This window comes from Gavialis gangeticus, unplaced genomic scaffold (genome assembly GCF_001723915.1).
Source record: "Gavialis gangeticus isolate Ggan-Ray unplaced genomic scaffold, GavGan_comp1, whole genome shotgun sequence".
NCBI classification, from domain to species: domain Eukaryota; kingdom Metazoa; phylum Chordata; order Crocodylia; family Gavialidae; genus Gavialis; species Gavialis gangeticus.
The window spans coordinates 31,608,152-31,625,791 of NW_017729025.1; the positions used below are offsets into that span (position 1 = coordinate 31,608,152).

The following is a 17,640-nucleotide window of genomic DNA, read 5'->3' on the forward strand; positions in this document are numbered from 1 at the left end:
AGGGAAGTGGTGCTGGCTCCTACCCTGCGGGTCTTTAAGAAGAGGCTTGATGACTACCTGGCTGGACTCATTTGAGTCCAGTCTTTTCTCCCGCCCAGGCAGGGGGTCGGACCTGAAGATTTACAAGGTCCCTTCCGACCCGACTTCTATGATTCTATGATTCTATGTCTCCTTGGGTGAAGCATCAAGAGGTTGGGTGCTGGTGAGGAAGCTCCTGCATGATGTCAGACATTTGTGTGCTGTGGGATGGTTGTACAGCAGGTGTCTTATATCTTTTGTTTGTCTCGGTCATTCTGTCCTGCTGGCCACTGCTCTTCTGATGTGAGGTGGAGCAATGCCAGCCAGCAGGTACACATTGTTTAGGCTGGTAGGCTTCAGATATCCTGTGATGCATCAGCAGCTATCATTCAGAATGGGATCAAGGTACTTAGCCTGTAAGGATCTCTCCCATACAGGGCACGCATACTTGACAGACAAGAAACAGAGCCAGAGCAGTGGTATGGATGGTTAAGGGGTTAGCCCCCCATTTCAAGTTGCTGAGCTGATATAAAATGTTGTTATACAAATGCTCACCTTTCCTTTTGTCTTCATGATGTGTTTGTTGTATGAGAGGATTTGATCAAGAGTGACTCCAAAGTAAACTAGGTTTGGACAGTGAGACAGGAGGGTCCCGGACTGTGTAATATTGAACTTTGGCTTCATGGTTTTTTAGATAGAAGGCAAGGCAGATTTGGAGATCACCTACCTTTAGGGAAGCCCCAGGGGTACTCATAGGGACACTGGTTCTGAGAAAACACCAAGACACCTGACTTAGGAAGTGACTGTCATAGGTCATAGACAAAAAGGAGCTGAAAATGTTCATGGTGGGGAGAGGTTACCCCAAGAAACAGAGAGGCCTAATCTACATGTAGAGGTTTTATTGACGCACTTCTAGTCAATACTGTGCTGCTAGCAAAAGCTCTAACATATATGCAGTTATATTGGTGAAAGTCTTTTTGTAGGCACAGCTTATCTTATTTGAAAAACTGATATAAGTTGGATCTGCTTTTTATCTCTTTTGCTAACATAAGCTGAGTCTCACTGGGAAGCTATACCAGTATAAATATACTACAAATCCTTTCTTGTGCAGACCAGTTCAGAGAAAGGATGTTTAGTGCTCTGGATTTTGAAAACAGAGAGTTTGAGTTGGTAGTCTGTGGTGTAGCTACATGTGTGCTGGCCCTGCTGTCTTTTTTTTTCCTTTGGCTGTTTTAGCCACTGCTGTTCAGGATAAAAAGGAATTACATGCATGCCGCAAATAAAAATAATCTAAAATGTGTGTTAGGCTTGTGCTTACTTATTTATCCTCCAGCAAGAGAACAATTCATTCCAGAAGCCCAAACTCTTCATAACCATTTGAAAGCCAAGACAACTCTCAGTCCAGGTCTAGATTTCAAGGAGATGACTGATGTAGCTAAATTGAGAAATAAGCATGGAAAAAAAATCACACCCCTAATTGACATAGCAAAAACCTCTGCATGGACATTACTTATCCAAGCAAAAGGATTATTTTTCTGGCATGGCACATGTCATTCAGGGACCTGAATGACATAGCAAAAGAGCTCTCTTTGCAGACAGGGGTATAGGTTGTAGCCATGTTGGTCTAGAGACATAGGCAGACAAGGTTCTTTGGGTAAATCTGATATCTTTTATTAGACCAACTCAAATAATTGGAAAAATTCTTCTTTGCAAGCTTTTGGGTATAATAATCCTTCGTCAGGCTGAGGAAGCATCTGAAATTAGTCTGTGATCTTCCTGGAATGAATAGTAAAGAAGCCAGAGGCTGGTATGCACGCAAGAAAGCCAGTCAGTGAAGACATCTCTTTGTAGACATAAGCTTCATCTCCAGCAGGGGGCTTTGCTGGTGTAACTATTTGCTGGCAAATTGTCATAGTGTAGACTAATCCCCAGCCTATCAAAACTCAAGCAATCAAAAATGAGACAAAATTTTCCATGTGGCTGTCAGAATTTCTTCTATCTATAATGTAGAGCTGTATCTTTAGGCCAACATTTGAAAGTATATTATTTAATCCATTTTCCCATGGAAAGCATCACCAATGTTACATGGTTTCCAGCAGATTTTCTCACTGGGTTTGTTTCACTAGCAACTGAAATGTGGGAGAAAATGTTAAAAATTCAAGACACTCTTTTTAGAATTTCAGCCCTCTACTAACACAGGTGCTATGGCTGACGTTCATTTTTTTTTTTTTTTTGCAGCGTACTTCTGTAATTCTGCAAATTGTTGGTAAAATGTTTGACTCTGTTTTGTATTTCTTTGTCTGTAGGTTGCTACACTGCGTCATAAAATGGGCATAAAAAACCCACTAGAGTCTCTTAAAGTACCAACAGATTCAAAACTAAGAAGTTTTGAATCTGTTGGTACTTCAAGAGACTCCAGTGGGTTTACAGAGAGAAGATCTGATTCTGATTTCACATACACCAGTTTTACAAAACATAACTATAGAGTTGACTGAGGTTACTCTTAATTTATATAATTCCCTTTTAATCTTACCAGTTCAGACTTGAAAATCACCAATTGTTCACAAATGGGATCTGCTACTAAGAAATATGAGCAAATCAGTGTGGAATAAATGGATTTCTCAAAAGATTATAGATCTATTCTTATGAAAATATGTTTGCACTACTTTTTTAAGACACTCCCAACAGGATAGCCTGCCAGACCTGCCCTAAGCCACTTTAGGTTCATTTAACTGAAGATTTAATCTTGCAGAATGGAATTCCTCCTACACTATATCTTATGCTTGGATGGATCAATGGCTAACTGGACAGATACAAGGATGAATGATAATACATTGCTATACTAGCAAATACTACTATACAGACAAAATCCTGAAGGAACCAATGGCCTGAAACTGCTTTCAGTTATCCTGGAGTAATTCAGAAATAATGCCTTGAGATCAGTGGAGTTATCAATATAAAAGCAGTGCACATAAAGGGAGAAGCAGGATTCATACATTACATGTATGACATCCAGCAGTAGGCTTGGATTTTGTTTCTCTGAAACTAGATATGTTCAGAAAGTTCCAGTGCACAGTAAATTATTCTGGCTATAACATTAGCTTATTGCTATAAAAAAATCTACTAAGAAAATATTATAAACCAGTTACTTTTAAAAACATCATTTGTGAGCCTAGGAAAATCTTTGTTTCCTCTTGAAAATTAATAAAACTATGGGGAGATAATTCCCATGTCTCTCAAACATCTCATCATGTTCAGCCCACATTATTATAATAGCCCATTAATAATATATCTTTAATTTTCATACTGTAATGCTGCTCTTCCCAAAGGATCCTAAAGTGCTTTACAATTAATGTATATATAAAGTTCTTCAGTCACTACTGAAATTCAGTCTCATTCGAGGTGGAACACAACACTCCATTGTAACAGAATAAAAATATTTTATCCTATTGACATTTCACAGAACGTCAGTACAGAGAAAGTAGTCACCAAGGTTGAAATGGGTTAAGGCTTCTACTACTTTGAAATATACTGCATCATGAGATCTTCAAGGTCCAAAAGTGATCAAGACCTCACTCTTACATTTTCTTCAAAAGATGGCACCCTGCAAACAGCATAGTATGTTTGGAGCACCTATACACAAGCAGCAAGGTTGCTCTGATACCCTGCAATTACAGTGTGCCAGAGCAGACTTGACTGATTAATCGAGTCTCCTGTAGCGTGGTCAAGGTGGCCATCATAGAGGACATTCCCATTTTCTGCTACTGTGTCCTCTGTTGATATGAAACCCAACACCTTTATGTCCTCTATTTTTCTCTTGAAAAAAAAAAATAGAGGACATAAAGGTGTCTGGTTTTGTACCAATAGAGGACAGAGGATAACCGGACTGGCCACCCTAAGCATGGTAAGTACCATACTCCAGCCAGCCTCTGTGTCTCGTGTATAAGCATTCCTGTGCTGAATAATGGTGGCGGGGACACTTTAACTAAAGTTCATTCAGCGAGCTTTAGTTAAAGTGCGCCCACTGCCATTTTTCAGCACGAAGATGCTGATACATGAGACAATCTAATTAAAACACTCTTCCCCACCCCCACCCCCTCCCCACTCTGGAGCATGTGTATAAACGCCCTTAGGTTCTTTCACTGACTCAGGTTCTTTCCACTCATGTTCTTATCCACTGAAACTCTGGGATCACTCCTTTAACTGTTTCCTTCTCTCATCTGCTTTGTCCCTTAACTCCTCATTCCTCTTAAAAGGCTAAATTTAGTCACTCCACAATATGAGAGAGCAGAGCATCATTGGTACGAATGAACCAACCCTGTATCTTCAAATTTCTTAGAGACATCACATGAATTTGCCATATCTGGATATGGAAATGGTATCAATAATTATAATATTAATCTCTTCCACTTTTTTCATCCGTTATCTGTGTTTTAAGAAACTATTTTTTTCTAATCCACATTTGTAGTGTTGGTTAAGGGGCACAATATGTACCTGAAAAGTAGAGAGAGGGCAAAGGTGCCTATTCATTACCCATGATATTTCCTGAGCCTTCTGCCGCAAGTGCATGTTGTAGCAACCCAAAAGCCACAGTGGTAGCTGCGAATAAACTTGCCATGTCTCGTCTGCTGGCCACAGGGAAGGATTGGTCATACAAACAGCTATAGGGGATTGTATGTCACCCGAGTACCTCTGAACTAGAGGAACCCTCCTGTTAAGGCAACTTTAGGGGAGCTGTGTTGCAGAGGAAGAGCACAAAGCTGCCCTACTCGTTCTAATCCAGAGCATGTGCACACCCTTCCTTCCCTGTTAATGTTACAGTGGGAGATGGGTAATCATTTAGTAAAATGTTATGCTGAGCGTGGATTAATGCAAACTGTGCCGCCTTCCAATATTTTTAATGTTGGATCATGATTGAATAAGATAGGAGGTGGACTGCAATGTAAAGAAGTGATGCTGTCCTCCTGTTAAGCCTCCCTGGAACAAGATGTTCATGTTTCTCAGAAATGTAGTCTCTTCTGTAGAAATGTGAAATGAGAACCAACTGAAAAGTGGAGGTATGGGGAGGAAAACGAGCTAAGAGATAGTGTAACTCTTATTTTCTGAATACAGCAGAAGCACAGCCCTGACAGAAGCAGTAAGCAATGGAACAGACCCATGAAAATAGTGCATTTCACCCACCGTACTAGTGCTCTTCAGGTAGTGCACCAACACATTCCTTACTGCCAGGGGGGCACCCCCACAGGCTGCCATTCCTTTTGACATTATCATTTCTGAAAGCAGCATTTCTGGAAGCGATGCAGCCCTTTCCTGACTTCCTGTAGGCGAGTGAGTGATGTTGCCATCATTCCGATCGTACTGCCTCAGCCAGACAGCGCCGTTCCCAGAATATTGCTCCCTCTGGAATGCTATCACCCTTGCAGTTAGTCATTTTAGCACCCAATCTGGTGCAGCAGTTACAGAAGGGGGCTGGGAGTTAAAACTGCTGTGTATGAAATGCCGGCTCTGCCACTGACTCTCTGCATGATCTTGGGTGAGTCAGTTCACCTTCTGAAAAAACAGGAAATAAGATCTGCATCATAAACATTGTATTGTACTTTTTAACTCATAAATGTTTGTAAAGAGTTTTGAGGTACCCAGATAAGAAACAGTTATATATATATATCTATATTTATATAGATATAGACATATATATATAATTTTCATGTCTCTGAATGTAATGGGAAACACTGAAATCAGGAATAATCTGTGTTTTGGATGACAAGACAACTTTGCACACAGTGAATTGAGAATGGGACTGCAACCTCTATTGAGATAATCAGGAAAGGAGTGTAATTACGGTTGAACCATGACATTTTGGTATGAAGCATTATTTTTTTGTGTTTTTTTACGATGAAATATTGTCTTTTCTTTCATGGAATTTGAGGTCTGGGGATATGCTGTGTGGAACCACGTCAAATGAACAGTGGAGTTTGTCCTAAGGAAAAAATTACTTCAGTTAAAAAAATGAATGGATTTGCAGGCATGCGTGGTGGAGAATAGTTTAAAAAATGATGGGAAGACTCTTCAAATTATTGAAGCAATCTAGGAAATCTAAATTGGTCTCTGGTCCCCGTGCCCACAGCACCCCATTCACTTCCAAAATGAAGTGCTCTTAAAAAAAATGTGAAGCACTGCATTTGGAAAGGATCAGTTCTGGGCATGCACTGCACAGAACAATTTAAAATTACTAGAGCACTTCAACTTTTTTTTTTTTACAGGCACTTCTTTTTGGATGGGAATCAAAGAGCATTCTATTACAGTAGCTGAATACATGAATGATTTAAAAATGGAACAGCTCCTCCCCTAAACTGAACTCCTTCCCCCCAAGAAAGTAATAATAATTTTACAAGTGAGAAGAGGGTGAGGAGAGAGAAGGAAAAAAAATGCTTCTGCTTCTTCAGATGAATTAGAAAGAATCACAAAGAGCTTTGCAAAGATTCAAATACCAGTAAGTACAGCAACCGCGTGATGTGATGGTCTGTTTCTGCTTTGTGGGCCTGTCAACAAATTTCACATCAATAAAACTTTATTCTATGCCATCTTGGTGACAGAGCATGAGGTAGAGTACCGTGACCTTCTCCGCTCACCCCTGGCTATGCGAGCATCCCTACATTACATTCAATGCACAGGCATCTTACCTCCTCCTTCCTGATTACATCTGAGTGTCTGCACCCTTAATGCTTTCATTTGTCCAGTACTGTTTAACAATTTCACTTTATGGATTGTCCTCTTGTGGAGACTCAGGCTTTTCCAGTGTTTCCAGCTCTCAGGATTTTATTGAGCATCTCCTGAAGGTATGCAAGTAGGAATAACTGCAGCTTTCATGTAAGATAAAAATAAGTTTCTGTCCCCTGGCAGTTGCTGGAGAAGAAGCTTAAACACATGACTCTAGAGCACCCTCGAAAATGATAATCCCAGGCGGCAAATAGGAAGACCCTTAGACTTATTTTGAAAGCTCATATTTCTTGTGATATATGTATATATATAGTCTTTTTTAACAGTTGGGTTTGGTAATACTGCTTTTCTAAGCCTTCCCCTGCTACTTAACTTCTTCTAGCGAGCTAAGATTAAACACAGAACTCAGAGGACTTCATGATTCTACCACAATCATTTCTAAGGGAGGGATTTGCAGGATGCATCTGAGCATACTACAGAGGCAAGGGTGTCTCAAGAGCCAGCTAGTAGCAGAGTTTCACTGAACAGAGTACGAGGCAGTGCCCCTCGCAGGCAGGACTGCTGCCAGTGGAGAATTCAGAGCTGGCGATCAGTCCTGACGCTGGGAAAATTCCATGAAGGTTTTGTACGTCTGTGGGCCTGTGGAGTGCTTCAGGCCCTGCTCAAAGGAAAGAAGGAGAAACAGCTCCATTGCCAACAAAATTAGGGCTCTCTTCCAGCTTTCAGAAACTTGCATACTTTTATATGTTTGCCACATGGTTCTTCAGTGCAACAGCACATGTGTTTTGGCTGCACAATACTGAGTTTAAAAAAAAAAAAAGAGTTCTCAAATCAGGGAACTTTAAGCTGGTCTATGGGCAAAGGCAGATGGGCCACATACCTGAAAGCAGGTTAAAAACACGGAAAGGGTTTGGGTAGCAATGGGACACCATTTCTCTGACTGCATGTGGATGCAGGTCATTCACCCAAGAAACAGCCAGCACCAGAATGGCAGGGGATTTGTTTCGGTGCAGTCTGCACAGGCTGGATTCAAACCTTGGGGAGTTTCTCCCGTCATTTCCTTAATCTGCTTCTCTTACAATCATTGCACCCATTCTTATTCCAATCTATATTATAGTAGTCTCTGTTTTGGCCAGGCCTCTTTGCAGTAGTAGGCATCATGCACACATGGATAAGAGCACACAAAAGCAAATTAGACACACATGATAAACATGGGGGCAGGAATTATAATTACCCATTTTAGAGATGAGGAAGTGAGGTAGCGAGATTATGGCTATGTCAATGCCACCTTAGTGCTATGCCTGAGAGCACTGCTATGAAGCAGAGCCCACCCGCTCACTCTCCCCCCCATGTGCAAACCCCAGAAACAAAGCACCACCTCACAATGGTGCTGAGTATATGTCCCTGTCCCACTCTGGGGCTTTCTTTTTGGGGAAGGTTCATTAGCCTAAGCTGCTCTAAATTGACTAGATTGTCTCATTTTCAGGATTTGGCACAAGAGGGGAGTTGGAGTGAGTGGGCAGAGCATGCTTCACCTCAGTGGTCCCAAGTGCAGCATAGGGACAGTGTGGGTACTATGTCAGAGACTAGCCCAAACTCACACAGAAGGTCTATGGCAGAGGTGAAAATTGTAACTGATCCCAGTCTAACGTCTTAACCACAAAACCATCTTCCACACATTCTGGTCAAATGGATTAGGATGCAACCCATGGAGTTAAGTGCAGCAAGCAATGGAAAACTTCCCCTCAACAATCCCCCAAAATAACCTTCCAAAGATTTTCCTACATGGTGTCTAAGTCTCAGAAGATGAATTCTACAAAAGTGGGATTGATGTCAGATGCAAGCCTTTGTTTCATTGGCATCCTTGGATAATTAGAGAGATCATTTGGGCAGATTCATTTATGAATGCAGAGCAGGGTTTTCCATGCCGTGGCCGCAGTCAGCATTTGTTCATTATGAAAACAGGTGACACAAAAAGATCTGCACGCAGCCTAATGTTGATGGAAAGCTTGTTTGTGCTTGGTACATTAGAGAAGTTGTTCGGGAACAGTTACGTAAAGATTAGCCCTGTAACGCTGCCAAAGACTTTGTGTTATTATGTGCTGTGTTTGTGCCAGGCAGCCCCACATGTCAGAGCAGCCTCGTGGGGCAGTTTTTAACATGCACACCCACATTTTCTGAACATTTTTAAAAATGTAAGAACCAACTCTGACCTCACTTACATGGCTGCAACCACCACTGACTTCAATTAGCTTGCGCCCGTGCAAGCGCAAGCAGCATTGATCTTTAAACAGCCAAGTATTTTGTTTGTTCTGGAGAAAGCTGTCCTTTTCCTCCCATCCTTTCTACAGCCCCCCCGCCCCCCTTCTTCCACTGCCCTGTTATGTTCCATCAGAGAATCCCAGCTGCATGGGCAAAAAGAAAAAAAAAAGCAAACCAGCCATATGGGAGCATACAAATTTAATGCCGGCTAAATAGGAAGGTTGTCTAAATAACGCAACAATCAGAGTTATGCAGGTCATAAGTCTAGGGAGTAAAAAGCTCACAATGTATATTGTGTGTGGGGGGCTGGGTTGCTCAGTTTTCTTCATAAAATTTCATTAAACAATGATTTTTCTTTTAAAAATTTATGAACGAGTTTGATGCTCATGAAAGTGAGAGAGTAAAAGCACTGGCCTTAGCCAGTGCAACAGAGGTTGATGCTTTGGAGCACACGCTGTATACATTCCTCTGCCAAAGTACTGCAAAGCCTGACCCAAAATCTAGTTCCCATTGCTACCCAAACTTTTCTGAGAAGAGATTATCAGCCATGCACACAAATATTAAGTCCACTGTACTTACCTTTACTTAAGTCCCTACAGGGAGTTGGAATCTGAACCCAAGTCCCAGAGGAAAAGGTTGCTTTGTTCACCTGGTGTATTATGGTAACCTCATTTCATGAAACACATGTGCACACATCTGTTTATTTAGGGCTAGGTGATGGATGAGTCTTCCACAACCATATAGGGGAATGAAAAAAGAACAAGGGCCTATCTGCACAAAAGATACAATACCTCTTTACCTGAACCTGTGTTGCTAGAAGAGTAAGATCCCACAGAGCAGACATAAAGGCTCTTAAGCTAGTATATTTTATGCTATAGGAAAATTGAACAAATATCAAATAACAACATCTGGTCCTTAAACAGCACTTTTCATAAATACCTCTCAAAGCACTTTACAAAGAGGGAAATTTCCCTTCATTTCCCATTTATTCTCCCTCCATCTCCCCAGACATCATTTTCTCTTCTTTCCATTTGTCATACATTTTGTGCGTTTAATATTTTCTTTCTTTTTTCTCAAATTCTTTTGTTTTGTGCTCCCTTTATTCTAGTTTTGCTTTGGTTTGAGATTCTTTGTGGTTTAATCGTCTCTACAGTTTTTCCAGTATTCCACTCCTTTTCATTACTGTGGATTTCTGCGTCTCCTCCTCTATATTGCTTGCCTGTCTGTTTGCCCTTTTCCTACATCTCTTCCTCTTTATCTGCTGCCTTCTCTTCATTCTCTCTGATAGTTATTCTCTTCTTTCCTGGCTCTGCTTTCAAAGCCCTGTTCTCACACTCTGTTCCCTTCTGTGATCATTTTATATGCCCCATTCCCTTCCTCTTCTTCTGTTGTTATTATTCTTATTTATAATGTATTGCAGCAGTGCCTAAATGCCCAAACTTGACCCACCCCCTACTGTGCTCAGTGATCTCTACATATGTAGTTAAGGGCAATCCCTGCCTCAAAGATCTTATAATCTTCTCCCTTCCATCTTCTTTTTCTCCACCTGCAGATAGTAGCAGGCTGGCAGTAGACACTCAGGGATAGTTATTTACAATGCTTCATGGCAATAGGTTCTGGCTCCATGAATGACCCATATTAGAGTTTGACGAGATGAGGCCATGCTTCAAAGTGAGCCCCAGGAGGAATCCAGCTTACTCACTTCCTGAATGCCTGCAGGTGCTCTCAGCGAACACAAACTGGAAGAACAGCTCTGACAAGTTAGGTATTGTCTACACAAGAAAGTTCTGCTGACTTTCCATCTCTGCAGTCACCTGAAAGGCTCAGGGCAGAACAAATTCACCCTGTCTAAAGACTGTTTTGCAGCAAGTTCTGTTGCTGTACCGCAACCATCACTGCTAAGTCACTACAGCATATACATATCACTGCTTTTGCTGGCACCATGCATCTCCGCTTCAAGCAACTGTATCAGCTGAGCACAAAGCACACCTTAGAAAGCTTTCTAGTGACCCCATGCACTGTGAGATGCCCAGACCTCCCTGAAAGAATTATGAGTAAACAGCATCTTTGACCCAAAGAGCATTTCTCTCCATCCACTTTGGCACCTTTGCATCTCCACTAACTATTTCTGAATGCTCTTCCCAGTGTTGACTCCAAAGGGTTCTCTAGTGTAATTCAGTCCTTCTTCATCACAGAGCACATCGTAATTATATCTCTGTACCACCTGATTGATAGGGATGAGCAGCAGTAGTTCTGGGTCACTGCAGAGCAAGAGTTAAGCAGAGGACAATGTGAATATTGGAGTGAATTGCTAGGAGCCATTTACAGAAATGGTCACACAACACTACTGAGCTCCAATTCTAGGCACAGGAAACTAAAAAGGACCAGTGAGAACAAACTGTCTCACAGGTATGGAATAGCCAGCAGTGTCTTCAAACTTTTGCATGCATACGGCTTATTTCCTTATGGCCCTGCATTGTGGTGGGTCAAAAAGTGGGTGGTGATGGTGAAATGCAATATTTTCTGACACACTTTTGTAGTGTTGACCAGTCTATAGATAAGGTGATTTTTTTCCTGTCTGAATCAGTCTTGCAGGTAAATTCAGAGATGGAAACAGCCATGATTCTGCCTTGTCCTGATTGTGGACACCCACAAGAGTATCCCTCAAAAATAGCCATCTGACACTTTAGGATGAAAACTATATGTCAACAACTTCGCTCCCCTGGCACAAGAAAATAGGGCTAGAGGACTAGAGCCAGTGTGTGGAATGAGTTGCCTTAAAACAGGTTGGCAACCTACAGCCACTGGATCCAGCTCATTAACATGGAGCTTCAGCCGCGCTTGGCAGTGGTGGGTTTTGGCTGAGGGTGGTGATGTGGGGAGAAGCTCTGACTGCAGGCAGGTCATAAAACCTACCTGCCTGCCTGCCTGCCCACCTCTGACCTGGGGTGGGTAGTTGTGGCCCACAGCCAAAAAAATTGCTGATTGCTGCCATAGAACCAAGGACCATCACAAACCTCATCATCTTTTGCTCAAAGTGCAAGGTGCATCTTGTTGGCCTCTTTTAACTGAGGCACAGAGCAACATGCATGAATATACTTAGTATAAAAACTCAAACACTCACTTGTGGTAGGGTGAGAAAACAGACGTGACAGTTATTATTTCTTAATGCATAAGAAGGCAGTTGAGACTAGATCCAGAACGGCTAACTTGGAGGCCCGTGCCACCTAGAATCCTTAGTTGTGAGTTACAACACAACAGGGTCCTCATACAATGCATCAGCAGAGTCACTCACTTGAGGAAAGGATCCTTAGAAACCAGTTAAGTGGGTATTTGGTTTGACTATCCTGGAATGCAATGCAGAGGAAAGTATGGGGCTTCAACACCAAGGCTGATATACCTAGCTCCCTCCATTTGGGTCCTTAGACATGAACCTTCCCCTTGGCACCTAACTTAAGTCAGTTGCTTTGATAGCTCATGTCTGGTTTTCCCTATTATTTTGAAGAGCTGGCAGACCTCTTCAAAAACCAGCCCCACTCGCTGCTGTCTGGTCAGCTACTTCTCTGGCCAGGAGCAGCGTGTGCAGCACAGTGACACCATGCAGTAGCGCACTCCTCACTGCTTCCCCGCACCATGGCTGTTCCTGCCCCTGTCTCTGCCCCTGGCAGCAATGCCCAATGCCCTGCACTCCTTCTGGCCACTGAGATGGCCCTGCTGGCCCACTTCACTGACCGTTGGCTGGCCCACGGCCTTCTCACCCCTCCTGGCTCCCCCACATGCAGCAACCACCTTACTGCCCACCACACACTGTCCCAGGGCTGCCACCATGCACCTGCCACCTTGACCCCATCCACCTGGCAGAACCCCAGCAGAAACACCACCGATGGGCTCCAAGATGCCCCCATTTGGGTCACCGTTGCCCTCCTGGGCCTCCAGCCCCATCACCTCTGAGCCTGCTGGGCCAGCCAGGTAGTGGCACATCATCCAGCAGACCTGGGATAACAAGCAGTAGCTGGAAGCCTTCAGGATGACCTGAACCACCTTCCAGGATCTCCTGGAGCAGCTCTGGCCACACCTTGAGCAGCAGGACACTGCCACATGGCTGTCCCTCCCTGCGGTCACCCAGCTGGCCCTCTCCCTACTCAAGCTGCTTGCAGTACATCAGCCACTGCCAGGGAGGCTGTCCTGGAGGATGCTTGGGCACACCGTGCTCTATATGCATGCCCCCCGGTGGTGGTGGCACAGTTTTGTGCCTTGGGATTCCCCCAGTGCATCGGGCCCTCAGCCAGACCCACATCCCCATCATCTGTCTGCCTCACAGAGACTACCTCTATTACAGCCAGAGGGGCTTTTACTTCATGGTGCTCCAGGCCAGAGTGGACCACTAAGAGGGAAAGGGCTCCCAAGCAACTGGTTGTAGGAGCTGCCCTTGCCTCCACTCTCCCTGCAGGAGTCCTTTCTGGGGAGGCGCCCTGGGGCCAGGCCCCTCCCCCTCCCCTCATGCCACTACTGCGTGCTGAGTGTGGCCCTGCTGCGTGTCCTAAGTGGTGCACGTGGAGCTGTTTACACTACTGAGAGGTGCCCAACCCCCTTCACCAGAGATGCCAGGCTGAGGCAGAGGCTTAGGCAAGCCACCCATGCTGCTGTACACAGCCCGGCTGCAGCCTTGGTCCCAGGGCATAATGATGTCCATCAGTTGCTGCATATAGGGCATGGATTTACAGGCACTCACTGACTAATGCTTGTGGTCAGTGATGGCAACCCACTGAGCTTGCAAGGCCTTGACCTTTATGCAGCAATGATGTGCTGACCGGTTGTGCCCATGCTCCTGCATGTGGCCTGACAGCTCATCATAGATGTGGGCATTAGAGCGCCCACCCTGCTTGAACTGGCGTTGCACCTCCGCCTCACCTCACAGTGCCATGAAGTTGCCAGTCTCCTCCTGAGATCAGCTGGGGCCCTGGGTAGTAGGCAGCCACACAGAGGCCTAGAGAGCTAGTACAGGAGCCCTGATAGTGTTGTACTCACTGATGCATGCTCAATCTAGAGGACATCACTAACAGGAATCCTGCAGCAGCTCTCTAGGCCTCAAGGCAGGCTGGGCTTCAGGCAGGTGGAGCTTGCCTTGGCAGCCAGAAGCTCCCTGCGGGCTGGCTGGCCTGGCTGGAACCTGCAGCAGCCTGGAGCAGTATGGAGTAGCCTGCAGCAGTGTGGAGCAGCCTGCAGGCCTGGACAGTGTGGGCCTGGCAGCTGTGCAGCACTGCAGTTCCAGGCAATGGTGCTCAGGTGCAGGCAGGCTGGTGAGGCTAGCCTGAGGCCTCCCCAGAGGCACAGGGCCTGTAGTCCCCTCAGGCTGCCTGCTGGTGTGACCCAGGTGCCAAAATGCCTGCAGGCTTTTAAAGGCAGTAGGCAAGGGCTCTCATAGAGGCAGCCCAGCCCCAGGGCAGGAGAGGCTCCCAGCCTGGAATCCTGGGACTAGCCTCAGGCCAGCTCCCTAGTGGCAGGACTGACCTGGAAGCAAATTTTCTCCTGGGTCATGTCTACGTGTGCATTACTGCACAGTAACTAATCACAAGTAAATTTACTTATGGTTAGGGGTTTTTACTGCACAGTAAGTGTGGTTACATGTAAACATGCATACTTACTGCGCAGTAAACTATGCTACTGCACAGTTAAGCATCTCCTGTAGATGCACCCACAGAGTTCCAAATAGGCATTAAAAGGGACAAGGAAGAAGACTTCCATTCAAGGGATTGGGAAAAAATAGGAACACAAAAGTAGGAAATACAAAGAGGATAAATGCTGAAGGGAGATAAGAAAAAGAGAGGTGGGAGGAACACAGCGATAATGGGGGACTGCTGATCAGAGGAAAACGTAAGGGGGGAAAGAGGAACAAGACAAATGAGGTGAGAAAATGTAGGGAAGGGATGAGATAGAACACATCTATTAAAAACGCTGTTTACAGAAGACAATGTGTTGTAAGGGTGGTGCTTTATGCCTCCATCTCTCATCTTCTCTTTTGGAAGTGTTAAGATCTTTAGCCCTTAGGCCAGGAATGTACAAATGTATAATACAATCGAGAAGTTCTGACATTGCACTGACTTGTATTCCTGGCTTTTAAAATAAATCCCTGCCCATGCAGGTTTCTGTGGGAGTATTCCACCCCCAGATGGTACATTTACCTGTCCACTTCCAGATGTTATCAGTCTCCCTTGTAATAAATCTGCTTAGATCCAATTCACTAAATTCCATGGACACAATCAGAATCTTCAGCCAGGTCTATGTTGCCTGGTCAGCAGTAAACTGCTAATGTTCGGATGCCACAGTCACCTCTTCCTTATACTGTTTTGTGCATCTGAGTTTCACCCTGGAATTTTCAAGGTCATTCAGATACTAAGGATCGTGGAGAGATCTGTAACCATCCCATGGAACTGAACAATGAGACAGTTGTTTATTTGGTCTGAGAAAAAAGAAATTTTCTACTAATACACAGCATTTGATGCCACTAAAAAGGGCATATATTCAAGCTGCGCATCCTCAGCTATATAAAAAATAGATCAAGAGATGTGTTGTGGAAGGAGAAAGAGATGGAAAAAGAATGCGATTTAATTTGTTTGCCATGTTTGTAAATTTTTTAACAAGGAAAAACCCCACTAAGCTGAAGCTCAACTTATTAACTTCTCATAAAGTGAAAGAAGCAAGAAGATTATTATTGTACTAAAGAAATATGGACAGGATTGGAGGGGAGGATGGAGGAAGAGGGGGAGAGACTGTATTATTCTCATGCACACATGTTCTGACATAATAATGGGGATTTTGTCTGTTAAATGTTGACATGTACAAAATCATAGCTAGGTCTAAATGCCTTAGTCATGGCAGGGGGTTAAAAAAGAGAATATTTGAGAATAATGTGAATTAAAAAGGCAAGTTAGTTTAAATTTCTGTTTGGTAGGGCCTGAGGCCTACAACTCCAATGGGAATACACTGTAGCCGGAGGGCTGATGAATGCCCTTAATGAAGTTGGACAACCTGGAATACATGCATAAAATGATTTTAAATATTGATATGATGTCATTGTGTGTCTGAAGATATTGAAATGTTCATTTTCTAAGCTAGACAGGTTGCATCTAATTTATTAAAAGGGAGGGGAATGATTATTTACATTTTAGAATGTAGCAATAAAACAATTATGGGATTCAGGGAGAGGAAAAACATTCATTCTTCTTGGGGAGAAAAATACAACATTGAGATGTAAATGACTTAGACTAGCTTAGAGCAGCATCTGTTAAAAATATACTTTCCCTTTTCCACCTGATAATTGTGGCAACACCATCATAATGCAAAGTAAAGTAAATGGACCTTCTGAACACTGTTAATTATATTTAACTAACTCTATGTATTGTAGAGATTGGCTTCACTGGGGACAGCTATCTCATCCATGTATTCAGGCTATGTCTATTATAACATTTCCATGACATTGTCTGGTTTTCTGAACAGTCCTCACTGTGGAGACGAGGAGAACTGGTGTTATAGAGGTAAGTTCAATTCTGTTGTGATATGAACATTTTTACGGAGAATGCCTCAGGGCAGCTGTCTGCCTCATGTGTTCGATATTACAGCTGTATAACATACAGAAGGGTGTATTAGAGACAGCAGCCATTTCAGTTTGCTGGAGATTCCCAGGACTAAGAAGCCATTCCTTCTGATGCACACAGGCCAAACTAACACAAAAGATTCCCTGGAAATTGTTTAAAATACTTTCCATTTGGCACTTGTGTTCCTCAACTGCTATCTATCTCTTCCCATAAGAAAGAATCCAAGTTATAATTCAGCTCAGTGCAAGTAGGAGGCACTCCATTAGAACAGGCACCAAGAGATAGAAGTAGGGCCTGGCTCCCCATGTTGCTAAATCTTGCTCATTAATTTAAACCAGTGAATCATATTCATATCACTGCAAAATGTGGAGAAAATACTGCCAGATCAGAATGGAAGCGTTTTAGACTCACCTTGCTCTCACTTCATAGTGGCATACGGCCATGGTTCAGTAGAAAACCTAAGCATGTGCCTAACTTCAAGCACTTCGGTGCGACTGCTCCTATACATAAAGTCATGCTTAAGTTCCTTGCCAAATGTGGACATATATGGTTATATGAGGTGAAGAGTACTGGTGAGTCATGCCCCGATGGACACAAATGTTGTATTTTCTCTTCACTGAATGGGCACCTGCTATACCTGTATCCTGATGACACCTCCACAAGCCAGCAGAATGCTTCCAAGGGCATTAGTGGACTATGAGCTGCAGAAGCCCCTGATGTCCTTATTATAAGGTTCAGCATTTACATGTCCCTTCAGCTTAGCTCTACCGGCAAATACAGAGGAGGTGAGAGGGCTCTTAGCTCTCTCGATCCTCCTTAATGAAACTAACATAACTGTTACCCTCACTGTCTTTGTGTTCTCTGGACTGGGACCACCTCTGTCCCCTGCTGTGGACACAAGGAGAGGGACATTTCGTCACACACACACACACACACACACACACACACACACACACACACACACACACACACACACACACACAACACAACAGAAATCGTAGATACCACCCACTAAGATCCGTCACTGACCTGCAACACCAGCCAGCAG

General features: G+C 43.7%; 1 long non-coding RNA gene across 1 annotated transcript in view; it reads right to left on the reverse strand.

Annotated features, from left to right (window-relative positions):
* LOC109298471 overlaps positions 1 to 17,640 on the reverse strand; it is a 183,050-nt gene that overhangs the window by 43,020 nt on the left and 122,390 nt on the right. The window contains exons 3-4 of the long non-coding RNA XR_002097618.1: positions 6,699 to 6,848; positions 5,200 to 5,568 (exon numbers count right to left, since the gene is read on the reverse strand). This is a non-coding gene — a long non-coding RNA (uncharacterized LOC109298471). The remainder of the gene's footprint in view (positions 1 to 5,199; positions 5,569 to 6,698; positions 6,849 to 17,640) is intronic.